We start from the raw sequence: 11,797 nt of genomic DNA, 5'->3' as shown, positions 1-11,797 counted from the left end.
AAAAACTCCAAGGCTTAGATCATGAGCCCCAGGAGGCAGGGAGGAAGCAAAAACAGGGTACTGTGAGGGTGGCATGTAGCTCAGTAGTAGAGCACATGCTTAGCATGTGTGAACTGTCACCCCTCCCAATGCCTCCAATGTCTAGGAACTGATGAGAATATCAGAACAGAGCATCACAAGCCTATTGCCATAGAGCAAGAGATAACAGATGTTATGGTAACTGCAAAATAGGTAAAGTAATGGGAAATAGCACAAATGATAGGAAGCTTTGGACTAGCTATGTCTTCATCAATAAACAGGAACCCGGAGCCCACAATTATTGTTTGTTGCCCAAAGCAAAAAAGTATGAGGAGAAAATGGAAATACCATTTTAAATACAAAATATATACATTTATGACTTAAAAACTCAATTTTTAGGTGGAAAAAGGAGAATATTTTATTTTTAAATTTTATAATTAATTTAATTTTACATATCAGCCACAGATTCCCCTATCCTCCCTCCTCCTGCCACCCCCCCCCCCCCCGTGCTTCCTTCCCCCAATCCACCCCCCATTCCCAACTGCTCCAGGGCAAGGACTCCCCTGGGGATTCAGCTCAGCCTGGTAGATTCAGGCAGGTCCAGTCCCCTCCTCCCTTCACCCAGGCTGAGTGAAGTGTCCCAGCATAGGCCCCAGGCTCCAAAAAGCCAGCTCATGCACTAAGGACAGGTCCTGGTCCCACTACCTGGGGGCCTCCCAAACAAATAAATATTTTGTTTTAATGGCAACTGCAGCTATGACTGATTGCTGTTTTATGATAGGGAATGTTCTAGATACCTTTCCCTGGGAATAGAAATTCACTTGAAATTAGTCTGTCGATTATTTGCCTTCAGTTTGGTTCATTGTTACTAAAATGGCCCCACCCCATAGGAAAGTAATTATGTTTCATAATGATTCTTTAAATCAAATTTGTAAAACATTCTACTAAATACTTTGATTGCTGTTTAAGTTTTCTACTTAAATACATAAAAAGGTATCCAAGATCTTTTAATGGAAATAGAAATATTTCAGCACCTCAAGGAATAGGATGGAGAGACATACAGCAGATTCACTAAAGTAATTATTGCTGTGGGATGGTCTGTATGTCAAGTGTGTTGCTGATTGGTCAATAAATAAATCACTGATTGGCCAGTGGCTAGGCAGGAAGTATAGGCGGGACAAGGAGGAGAATAAAGCTGGGAAGTGGAAGGCTGAGAGAGAGACACTGCCAGCCGCCACGATGACAAACAGCATGTGAAGATGCTGGTAAGCCACGAGCCACGTGGCAAGGTATAGATTAATGGAAATGGATTAATTTAAGCTATAAGAACAGTTAGCAAGAAGCCTGCCACGGCCATACAGTTTGTAAGCAATATAAGTCTCTGTGTTTACTTGGTTGGGTCTGAGCGACTGTGGGACTGGCGGATGAGAGAGATTTGTCCTGACTGTGGGCCAGGCAGGAAAACTCTAGCTACAGATTATGGTGTATTCTGAAGAGTTTGGGCTAGAGGAAACTATAGAGAGAAGTAAGGGAAATATGCAGAAGAAACAAAGCAGATCAGTTCCAGCATTTGGAAAAGCAAAAGTGAGGGTCATTTGTAAATTCCCCAAGAAAATTTAATATTAGTCTGAGTCATGTTTTGTTTATTAAAAAATACTACCTTTTTTATCTTCCTTTATCATATTTAATTCTGAATTACATTTTGTCCCTCCAAAATGATGAGATTCTATCAGAATACTTAAGTATTATACAACTGTCTCATAGAAGATCCATTGTTGTCTTTGTAGTATGCTAATGAACCTGTTTTCTGAGAAAGAGATAACAAACAGATAAAGTTTTAGAGTTTTCCAAGCACAGGAAATAACAGCAATTGCCAAGACCCTAATTTATATGGTTTGGAGAGTAATCTATTATAGCTATGTTTTCATAGCCAAAGTAAAATATGAATATTAACTCACTGTAGCTAAATAGCAAAACATTATCAAATTAGGTACTCAAAACAGAGGAAATCAGCCAAGGTTAAGGGAGCCAGTTGGACTTCCTAATAGAGTCCCAGGCAGAACAGAGAGGCCCATCATGTAAGACCCCCTAGTGAAAGAAAAAGTAACAGCAGTATCTTAGGGTTTCTATTCCTATGAAGAGACACCATGACCATAGCATCTCTTATAAAAGAAAACATTTAATTGGGTGACTTTCAGAGGTTTAGTCCATTGTCATCATAGCAGGACATAGTGTCATGCAGACAGACATGGTGCTAGAGACAGAGCTGAGAGTTCTACATCTTGATCTGCAGGCAGCAGGAGGTGAACTATGTCATTGGGCATAGCTTGAACATAGGAGACCTGAAAGCTCACCCCATAGTAACACACTTCCTCCAACAAGACCACACCTACTCCAGCAAAACCACACCAACTCATAGTGCCACTCCCTATGAGGGTCATTTTCTTTCAAACTACCACAAGCAGAAAGGTAATATCATTAAATTGGGGGCTTAAAACATTTAGCAGTAACCAACTGGATTCCCAATAGAGAGAATCTTAGGCAGAGCCAAGTGTCCTCTACAGTGAGGTTTTCAAGTATAAGTATAAATAGTAGCAGATAGAGATATATCAAATCAATTGTTCAACAATATCCAGCAAAAAGCATCTAGGGAAGTTGAGGTTGTCAGCTGGAGTTCCAATTGAGTCTTCTGTGGCTGAACTTCTTGCTTTCCTTTCCCACTGCAGGTACGTTTATAACATAGCATAATAACAACAACAAACAAGAGCAGCCAGGTGTGGTAGCACATGCCTTTAATCCCAGCACACAGGAGACAGAGGCAGAAGGATCTCTGTCTACAAAGCAAGTTCCAGGACATCCAGGGCTGTTACACAGACAGAGCCTGTCTCAAAAAACCAGACCAAACAAACGAAATACACACAAGAAAAACCCACAAAAATGAAAATAAATAAACAAGCAAAAGACCATTAAGACAAAAAATGTCCAATGGAAAAGGAGACAAAAGGTCTACAGAAATACCATTGAGTTTATGTTTGTCAGCTACTCATGGGGCCTGCCCTGAGGTGTGGTTAATATACCCAGTGTGATTCTACTGGAGAAAACTGCTTTTTCCTTTGCCAGCAGCAGGTATCAGTTGCAGAGTGCTGCTTGGTTAGAAGTGGGTGCATATGTCCATTTTCCCCACTAAATGTTCGGACCCCATCTGGCTTGAACCTGTGCAGTTCATGGATATGCTGCCATAGTCTCTGTGAGTTCATATGTGCATAGTCCTTTTGTATCTAGAAGACACTGTTTCCTTGGAGTTATCCATCATCTCTGGCTCTTACAAATTTTCTGCCTCCACTTCCACATAAATCCCTGACCCTTGAGAGGAAGGCTTTGATAAAGACATCCCATTTAGGACTGAGTTCTCCAAAGTATCTCACGCTCTGCACATTGTCCAGGTGTGGGTCTTTGTATTAATTCCCATCTACTGCAAGAAGCTTCTCTGATGAGGGTTGAATGATGCATTGATCTGTGGATATGATTAGTATGTGATTAGAAGTCATTTTATTGCTATGTTTCTTCTGCAGAATAAAAGTAGTAGGTTTTCCTCTAGACAAGTGGTTCTCAACTTGTGGGTTGTGACCACTTTAGGGGTTCAAATGACCCTTTCATAGGGGTTGCCTAAGACCATCAGAAAATACAGATTATTTACATTGCAGTTCATAGCAGTAGCAAAATTACAGTCATTAAGTAGCAACAAAAAATAATTTTATGGTTGGGGGTCACCACAACAGGAGGAATTGTTTTAAAGGATCACAGCATTAGGAAAGTTAAGAGCCACTGTTTTAGGCCCATGACCTATCTAGTCTAAGGTTCTTGGCCCCTTTAGCAGTGTCAGATATGGGCTACATCTCATGGAGTGGGCTTAAATCTAGAAAGTAGTTGGTTAATGTAACATTCATTCTGCTATTGTACCAGTATATCTTGCAGGCAAGTCCATAGGCAGAGTTTACCTGTCCCTTAGACGCTCTCAAATAAACACATTGAGGCTTGTATTAATTACAAATGCTTGGCCAATAGCTCAGGCTTATTACTAACTCTTACATTTTAAGTTAACCCATATTCCTTATTTACACTCTGCCATGTGATGCTACCTTTATTAGCATGGCACGGAAAACTCCTGCTCCTTCTGCATCTGGCTGGTGACTCCAGACTCCGCCCTACTTCCTCTCAGCATTCTCCTAGTCTGGCTCTCCTGCCTAACCTTATTCTGTTCAGCTATTGGCCAGTCAGCATCTTTACTAAACCAATTACAGCAACATGTATTCACACAGTGTAAAGGAATATTCCACAGCACAGGTCACTGTTACAGGTCATGGATATTGAAGTTGAGATGATAGAGAATATGATTGAAATTTAAGAAAGAACCTGGCATAGTCATTGTTACTTATCATATGGGTCCTTTATGTAGTGTAGCTCTAAAGGGTGCTTAGATGATGTCCAGAGGCTAAAGTTGGACAATTTTTTATTTTATGTGCATTGGTATTTTGCCAGCATGTATGTCTGTGTGAGGATGCCAGATCCCTAGAACTGGAGTTACAGACAGTTGTGAGCTGCCATGTGGGTTCTAAGAATTGAACCCAGGTCTTCTGGAAGAACAGCCAGTGCTTTTAACCACTGAGCCATCTCTCCAGCGCCGGGCAATTATTTTTAAGCCATGTATTTCTCTGTTATAAGAGAACAAGGTCACTGTGATACTTGTCTCTTGTAGAACAAAATAAATAGCAACAATGCATATACATCTTAAATTTGGTGGGTCTTAAAAGGGTTTTAAGTAAATAAATAAGAATTAAATATTGTAACCTGATAGTTGGTATTGATAAATCAGTAATGTCAACTTCACATATGAAGGACAGAGAGTCTAATTTTTTTAGAAAATGCTCAATATGTCATAGTATTTGGACCAAAGCTATTAGATTAAAGGAATATGATATACTCACCATCAAACTGCTTATCATAACTCATTTTAAGCTGGAGTGAAGTGATCTTGGTCCATGCACAAGTTACATATATCACAATTCTATCACACAAACCTGATGAGATTTCATCTTTTTGAGGGGTGAGGGGTTTCGAGACAGGGTTTCTCTGTGTAGTTTTGGTGCCTGTCCTGGATCTCGCTCTGTAGACCAGGCTTGCCTCAGACTCACAGAGATCCGCCTGGCTCTGCCTCCTGAGTGCTGAGATTAAAGGCATGTGCTACCACTGCCCAGCAAGATTTCATCTTAATAAGCTGCAATGTACACTGACAAAGCTGTCAGTCCCTTATAGTTTTGTAGAAAAATATCTGAATTTTCCTTAGGGATGTCAAAATGTTATACCATCATTTGTTTAAAAAAATGTACATTCATACTTTGAACTTACTAGGAAAATACTCTTGTGAACAAACTGTAGAAAGATGAAAGATAAAATACACTTCAAAAATGTTTAGGCTTTTTTTTTTTTACAATATTCTATAAAGTGCAAAGAAATCCTAAGGAAAGGGAAAAACTACCTTCTATAATTAGTTTAATCACAGGAGCTTTTGCATAGCAATATTGAAAGGAAGCTAGACACATCAGTTTCCTGATGAAGAGGGTGAAAGAGGTTCTTCTGATTGTGTCTTGGCCATTGAGTTTGCTTTCTTCAGGAATAGTTGCTGATGCTGAATCACCATCAAGTATGTTTCCTGAACAGGGAAGAGGTCTATCTTGGTCTTCAAGGGGAATATCATCACAGTATTCTGTCCAAGTAGGTTTTTGGTATTACTGAGAAAGTCAGTGAAAGGCAGATGCTGGTCTGTTGATAGAGTAGCTGCTACTCTCTGAACTGCAAGAACTAGAGTGACTGACAACACTTCATCTGCACAGAAGGAGAAATCAGTGAAACCAAGGGATCCAGATGAGGCCATTAAACATGTCAGGTTTAAACTTGGCATTTGCTGCCTTCGTACAGTTCTTGGTTGTTGTATTAAAGGTGGCACTAAGCAGGGAAGAGGTTTCACTCATAAATGAGACTTGGCACGGTGAACAAATTCCTGGATGAACATACTCTATTAGGAGTTCACAGTATAGGTAAAGTTCAGACATTTTGGTTTTCAAAGATATACTAGTTTCACATTTCTTTTTCCTTTTTAGTCCAGCTGTCAAACATGCTTTGGAGCTCCCATGGGCAACCAGTCACCTTGTTTCTTAGTGGCATTTACTGCTCTCATGTAGAAATGCTGCTTTCTTGGAATGATTAGTTTTATTCTTGTGTTGTCTGTTGAATGGGCTTTAATATCACAAATTGCCATCTTTATACTTCCTTTGAAGACATCATCCTGTGAATGTTAGTAGGAAAAGATTCTATTGTCTGGAATAAACCAGCAAGGCTGCCAACCTGTGAGAGAGTTGGTCCACCTGTACTGAAACCCCTCCATTAGAGCCCTGCACCACACATTAGAGGCCCTGCCTACAGGTGCTGCATGCTGTTTGCTGGCCACAAGACGCCAACAACCTTGGTGGGTGCTGTGACCAATGTCCACTGCCCTCCCACAATGCCACTCCTTGTACCCTAGCACTGTCTTCCTCTGTGCTCACCTTCCTTGGACAAGTTCTTATTAGAGTTAAGCATGCCTAACTAAATTTCCTTCCCAGGTAAACCCAAGGAAAATAAGAAACAGATTCATAAAAATATTTAAACAAGAATGTCTAATGAAAGCTCCTAATAGCCAAAAATATAAATAGAAGAATGAGTAAATAATTGGAGTATATTCACATAATGTAATACTCACCAACAATAAAAAAGAATAAAATATTGATGCCTATAACAAGGATGAATCCTGAAGTGTTATGTTATAAAACATGCCAGATCTCAAATGACACATACAAATGATCTCATTTATATCAGGTTAAAGAGTAGGTAAGCCTAAAGAAAACTGATCTGCATCCCATTTCTAAATGCCTGGGTATTTACTAGGAATATCACAGGGGTGGGGGTGAGGGGGGGTGTTAGAGTGCCAGTAGCATTCTATATCATGATTTGCATAGTAATTTCATAAGGAAAACTAACAGTCACATCCTTAAAATTGTGTGTATTACTATAAGTAAATTACATGACAACATGTTTAGAAATACAAATACATACTAATAGCTTATAAGATAGGCATTGGAAATGTCCATAAAGGGCTAGAGAGATGGCTTATCCGTTAAAGCTAGGCTCACAACCAAAAATATAAGAAATGGCCATAAAGATACACATTCAAAAGACATTTCATTAAAAGTATGAGGAGTAGCAGAATGACCATTGGGTGACTGCTGAATCTATTACTTATAAGGATAATGCAAAAGGAGAAGACAGGTTTAAATGAACAGGTTTTAGATAAATGGTTTTTGTTTCTCTTTTACTGTTGTTACAACAAGTTCTCACAACATAGCTATAGTGGTTTGAATAGGTATGGCCCCATAGACTCATGTGTTTGAATGTACATAGAGAGTAGCACTATTAGAAGGTATGGCCTTGTTGGAGTGGGTGTGGCCTTGTTAGAGGAAGTATGTCACTGTGGAGGTGGGCTTTGAGGTCTTATATGCTCAAGCTATGCCCCGTGTGAGACACAGTTCACTTACGGTTGCTTGCAGATCAACATGTAGAACTCTCAGCTCTTTCTCCAGCCCCATATTTGCCTGCATGCCACCATGTTTCTGCCATGGTGATAATGGACTAAACCTCTGAAACTGTAATCCAGCTCCAATTCAGTGTTTCCTTTATAAGAATTGCTGTGGTCATGGTGACTCTTCACAGCAATAGAAACCCTAACTAAGACAATAGTTCAGACTTAACTCTAACTAGCCATCTTCCTGCCTCTATCTTTCAAATTCTAGGATTACAGACTATGCCATGCATAGCTTATACCGGTAGCCTTGAACTTTTCTGTGCATCAATTTCAGTTCCCAATACCCGGCCATTCCCTAGGCCCATTAAATTTTTTTTTTTTTTTTGGTTTTTCGAGACAGGGTTTCTCTGTGTAGCTTTGCGCCTCTCCTGGAACTCACTTGGTAGCCCAGGCTGGCCTCGAACTCACAGAGATCCGCCTGCCTCTGCCTCCCGAGTGCTGGGATTAAAGGCGTGCGCCACCACCGCCCGGCAAATTTTTTTTAATGTTTTTATGTGCATTGGTGTTTTGCCATGGATCTGGAGTTACAAAAACAGTTATGAACTATCATGTGGGTGCTGAGAATTGAACCTGGGTTCTCTGGAAGAGCATTCAGTGCTCTTAACCTCTGAGCCATCTCTCCAGCCCCTCACCCCTGGACAATTAAATCAAGAGAACTTACATGATTCCAATGTGTAAGAAAAATTAAGACTCTGTCTTCAACAGCTGAATTAAGGCACCTGCTGAATTGAGTCATGCTCAGAAAGTCCTTTCCTACACTTATATCATGTAGGATATTGCTTATGTTTTCTTCTAGTAATTTCAGTGTTTTGGGTTTCACATTTAGGTCTTTGATGCATTTGGAGTTAGTTTTCATGCAGGGTGATAGATATAGATCTGATTTATTCTTCTCCCTATAGATAACCAATTTTTCCAGCACCATCTGTTGAAGATACTTTTTTTTTTTTGAGCGGAGGCAGAGGGCATCTTTGTCAAACATTTAACAGCTGAAGTTATGTGTACTCTTGTTTAGTTCAGATATTGAATTTTGTTCCATTGATCTACTTGTCTGTTTTTAGGCCAGTACTGTTTGGTTTTTATTACTATGGTTTTATAATGTAGCTTAAGATCAGGAATGCTCATCCCTCCATCATTGTTTTGTTTATTTTTTTTAACTTCAGGATTGTTTTGGCTTTCTGAGGTCTTTTGTGGTTCCATATAAATTTTGGGATGGTTTTTTTCTGTTTCTGAAGAAAGTTGGCTGTGGGTATATAGCATTTATTATGTTGAAATATGTTTCCTTTAGATGTATATTCTCTAGGATTTTTATCATGAAGGCATATTGGATTTTGTCAAAGACTTTTCTGCCTCCATTGAGATGATCATATGATTTTGTCTTTAAGTCTGTTTATGTGGTTTATTATATTTATTGACTTGCATCTAGTGAGCCATCCCTGTATTTCAGAGATAAAGCAAACTTGACCATGGTGGATAATCTTTTTTATATGTCTGTGTTCTGTCTGCAAGTATTGCAAGTTCATCAGAGATACTGGTCTGTAGGTTTTTTTTGTTGTTGTTGTTTTGTTTTGTTTTTTTGTTTTTGCTATGTCTTTACCTGGTTTGGGTATTAGTGATACTGGTTTCATAGAAGGAATTTGGGAGTGAGCTGGCAAACCATTTCTATAGGACTAGTAGGTTTTGGAGAGAAGACAGTGGTTTGATCTTTCATATTGTTCAAGTATTTGCAATGAGATCTGAGCATGTGGACTTCCTTTGTTCTAAGTATGATGTATAAAGGGCAGTTTGGGGCAGAAAAGAAGATGTACAGGCAGGCTGGGCCTCGAGGTAGGAAATAACTTGGGTGGGATGAAGAAGTTAGACACACAGAAGGAACTGAAGTGGTATATGGGATGTGCCTCCTGGTCCAACCCTGGAGTGTGGGGTAGATCTAGCTGGGCAAAGAGTAGGTATGGCATGGGAGGTTGTGGAGTTGGCATGACCTGTGGGTTGAGAGGTAGGCAGGGTCGGGTCCCAGAGGAAGCCTAGAAATTGGTTATTGTGCAGGTAGGAATGGAAAGACTAGGCCTAGGCATTGGACATGGGAGATGGGGGGCTCAGACTAGATCTGGCTGGTCATGGAGGGTGTGTGCAGGGGAGGGTCAGATAGACTCAGTAGACTAGACCTTGGAGAAGGAAATGGGAAATCTGGGTGGATGGAGAGATTGGATGTAGTGAAGCAGGGACCTGTGGGTCAGTGGCAGGTAGGGTGGGTCCTGGTGGACTCCTAGAGATTAAGTTCCTCTGCAGGCAGCAATGGCCTGCAAAGTCAGCACACTGGATGTTGACCCCAGGCTAGGTCTGGCCAATTTAGGAGAGTTACGTAGCATGAATCTTAAAAGTTCTTACTAATATAATCAAACCTGAGGCCAGTTATTTTGGTCAATGCTGGTAGATCAGAGAAGACAGAACAAGCCACAGCTATCTCACCTGGCCAACTTCTCGGCTGGTCTTGTTTCCTCAGACTGGAAGCCTCTGTGTCCTCATATCCAAATGGCTCTCAGCTGAACTGCTGCTAGAAAGCCTGAAAGCTTAACCAGCCAAATGCTTAACCAGCCAAATGCTTCTAGTTTCTGGTCCTCAACGCCTTATAAACCTTTCTGCTTTCTACCACCACTCCCTGGGATTAAAGGCTGCTTTCTGGGATTAAAGGCGTGAGTCACCATGCCTGACTGTTTCCAATGCGGCCTTGAACTCACAGAGGTCCAGAGGGATTTCTGTCTCTGGAATGCTAGGATTAAAGGCGTGTGCTAACATTTTCTAGCCTAAGTATCTTGTGGCTTTTCTGTTCTCTGACCCCAGATAAGTTTATTAAGGTACACAATATTTTGGGGAACACAATACCACCACAGAGTTATGTGGAGGAGAGGGTCAGACAGATTCACCCAGATAGACTCTGGAAAAAGATATGCTGGATCCCAAACTCTAAAAACATGATGAAAGTCAATGAAGATTTGTTGAAAAAAATTAAAAAGGCAGGAGCAATGAAAACTGTAGAAAGACCTTTGTGTTAGTAGTTACAAAAAATGTTCTAATCCCACCATCATGAGTCTGTTCTTTAATTTTTCCTGTGTTGGTGAACAGTAAGATTTGTTGAAGAGGAGAGGAAAGCAGAAACTAAAAATAAATCTGGAAACCATGGCACTGGACTCTGGTTAGCTTTTATGAAGCAAACCCCTTGGGCATGTTTGCTTTCTCTACTTTAACATGAAGCAGGAAAACTTAAGGAACTTGAAAAATAAAGCTAAGTGATCTAAATGAGAAAATGAATCTATGAGGGAGTGTTAGAGAGTTCCTAGTCTGTTAGGATATACAATATAGTATATCCTTGGGGCTACTTGCCAGTTTTCAAGCACCTGGCCAGTTACCGTGAGAGAGATAGCTAAGTGGCAGGCATCCATCTCCAGGGAGGACCAGATGAGGAGCATAAAAACTAAATTGAAAGAGTTGGGAGAATTCAACTGATTTTATTTGAGGGATCTGCATTTATTTCTAAAACTTAGTCTTTAAGAAAGATTGCCCTAGGATGAGAGATTTTGCTCTGCGTCTGTGCACCTCATTCACCAAGTGTTTGCTGTAGGGATGCTTGAATTGCCAGCAATGAAGTATATGAAATGCAGGGCCACCCAGGAAGTAATAATGTTCATAAAAGCAAGTGATCTTAAAATTAAGATACATTAGACTTGTCACAGATTCAAATTTTGGAATTAATTTGTAAGACTGATTTTATAATATGAAATTAATGTAATTTCAAATAGTGTCTGTCCATAGTTCATCATTAAGAAGACAACTACATGTAGAGTTTTCTTGTAATATAGTTCACTAAAGAGAAAAAACTGGGGAGGGACATAATGGTGTGCACCTGTAAGAGCAGGAGGCCATCAACACAATTTACATAGCAAGTTACAGCCCATCCAGAAATGCTAACAAGATCCTATCGCAACAGAACAAAAAAGGGAAAGAATACTAGTTATCTCTCTTTTCTCTTGAAAGACATCGAATTGTAAATTAGTGAGTTTTTCACCTGTTGTTTAAGAGAATGAATGACCTGTTGCTGTTATATAAATA

At 40.0% G+C, this 11,797-nt stretch overlaps 1 protein-coding gene and 1 pseudogene across 14 annotated transcripts in view; one reads left to right on the top strand and one right to left on the bottom strand.

Annotated features, from left to right (window-relative positions):
• The window catches only part of Dock3 (dedicator of cytokinesis 3), a 377,571-nt gene that overhangs the window by 199,329 nt on the left and 166,445 nt on the right, over positions 1 to 11,797 (top strand). The window lies entirely within an intron of this gene.
• Positions 5,516 to 6,734, bottom strand: LOC128098487 (pleckstrin homology domain-containing family A member 3-like; annotated as a pseudogene).

The sequence above is a fragment of the Peromyscus californicus genome, unplaced genomic scaffold, assembly GCF_007827085.1.
Source record: "Peromyscus californicus insignis strain IS unplaced genomic scaffold, ASM782708v3 Scaffold_11__1_contigs__length_118956290, whole genome shotgun sequence".
In the NCBI taxonomy this organism is placed as follows: Eukaryota; Metazoa; Chordata; class Mammalia; order Rodentia; family Cricetidae; genus Peromyscus; species Peromyscus californicus.
This window is presented reverse-complemented; position numbering and strand designations above follow the sequence as displayed.